The 2267-nt window shown below is 34.5% G+C and overlaps 1 protein-coding gene across 22 annotated transcripts in view; it reads left to right on the plus strand.

Annotated features, from left to right (window-relative positions):
* TASP1 (taspase 1) overlaps nt 1-2267 on the plus strand; it is a 116685-nt gene that overhangs the window by 88089 nt on the left and 26329 nt on the right. The window lies entirely within an intron of this gene.

A 2267-nucleotide genomic window follows, 5' to 3' on the forward strand; every position in this document is an offset into this window, starting at 1 on the left:
AGCCTAGACAAAACATTTAATTGTAAAAACCACAAAGATAATTTTAATTACAATACAGAATAGAATAGAAACAAGAGGACTAGGGACACAGTCCACCAAGCACTATGTGTATGGATGGCTTTTTCTATGGGTGGAGCTTCAGTAATCATTGGCGGATTGTGACTCTCACACGTGTGTTAACATATTCCATGCTTTTTGAAGGGCTGCGGAAATAGGAATTTTTGCAAAGGCTTAATGGATAGATATTAATCTTGGAGATTTCCCACTAGAGACCAGTTTTATATTTTCACTGTAGATTACAGAATGGTAGATTAGTATGATTCAGAGCTTTTCATACCATTCAAACATATCCCTACTTGTATTTAGTAATTCTAACTTGCTTGGCAAAACTGTCATCGGCATGAATGCTAATATTGCCATTCTGTTCACTGTGGTGGTTTGTTTCCTTTTAAATGCAAACTTCTACAATTCATATACATGCCTTTTCCTTAGTGTTTGAGTTTTCTATCCTTATTATTTGTTGGTATTTATGCATGATCTTTTTGTAAAATATGTCAGTATATCAACCCTCAGCAATGTACTGGCATCGGTTTGTATAGGAATGTTTTGTTCTTTTGCTATAAATATTCTGCTCAGACACAAAGCCTTTGTGTAGTAAACAAATGTAAGAAAATGTGCAGAATGTGGGGTTTGTATTTATGCCATATGGCAACAGAACTGCTGAAATATCTCTGTACTGTGTAATTTTTTTTATGCCGTGCTCCCTTTACTTCCTAAATGAGCATATTGTTTCACTATGTTTATGGTGCTAATGCATGAGCTAATTATTATTTATGACAAACATCACTGTCTAAAAATTAAAATACTCAAATCTTTATTTTGGAGACACTGATGTGCACCTTTGATTTCACAATTTGGGATGAAATGCATGATGCATTTACGCACAATGTATGTAACATTTTGCAAAGCCTTTGGGTATTTCACCTGTCTTAAAAGTGAATTGAACATTGTCCTTCAAATAGTATAAGGAAAAATGCATAATGCTGTTTGGAGAGGTAGTGACAATATTTTGCTTAACTTGAACAAAATGACCTGTTTCCACTGTGAATTTGGGAAGGAGGCAAAGGAGGAAATATTGTCAACCCCTCTACGGTTTTCAGCTGTTGAAATGTCACCTTGCTATCCAGGTCATTCTGTGGTGTGCACATGCTTTGAACATCCCAAAAACCATGTGTAGAGAAATGGCAACATTGGAGAAATTAATATATTAATTATTATTATTATTATTATTATTTATTACATTTATTTGAGTTTTCCCCCTTTCCAGTTTCAAAGTAGAAAGTTTGTGAAGATTGGCCTATATGGTGATAATAGGTGCATAGTTCTGCCTTCTGGGTAAGGGATTAGAATACAAGATGTATGGTCCCTTCCATCTCTTAAGAATCCTGTGCACTTAAAAATCCTGGGCAGACATGGTACTAATTGTTCCATTATAAATGAATGAGTGTGTGCTGCTATTTGATACGTTTGTGGCTCCTAGAACTAACAAGAAGCCATCTTAATTATGCACCTTGTACATGAGCCAAGAGTTCATAAGAAGAGAGTCTTAGAAACAGTAGCCCTGCATCTTGCATCTTATTAACTTTCTCCTGATGCAAAGTATATAGTAGTAATTCCCTCTTGCTGACACCTCACTTCCTGAATCTGCATGTTTGCTGATTTACAGCAGAAAACATTGTAGCCTGAGTGGGAGAAGAAACGGCCAAAAGGTGTAGAGAAATAGGTGGAAGTGGTGCTAAAACAGCAAATTACTGTTACAGACTCAAAACCAAAATAACAATATTAAACAGCTGCTACAAATCATATTAATTAGCCTATTCCAGTGGCAAATATATATGTGATGAGGCTTTGTAATGATTAGTATCGAGAATAAGATAATATTTTTCTAATACAATTTCAATCTTTATGCCATTACAGTATTTATATAGCCCATTTAATAATCACTGTTATATACTATCTTGGACATGTTTATATTCAATTAAACTTATTATTTTATATTGACATCTGAGGGTCTGTGTTAATGAATGGGAAATTTACAGCATAATCCTTTATGTGTTAACTCAGAAGTAAGATTTCAATGGGATTTACTCCCAGATAAGCATGTGTAGGATTGTAGCCTTATTCTCCACTGTTACTTTTGTTGTTATTATCTAGTGCCTTTTTTGTCTACCTTTGTGTTTCCTAAATTCTCACAAATTTCTCTACAG

Source organism: Heloderma suspectum, chromosome 1 (assembly GCF_057233095.1).
Source record: "Heloderma suspectum isolate Gila_16-S chromosome 1, 16-S_ref, whole genome shotgun sequence".
Classification (NCBI taxonomy): Eukaryota; Metazoa; Chordata; class Lepidosauria; order Squamata; family Helodermatidae; genus Heloderma; species Heloderma suspectum.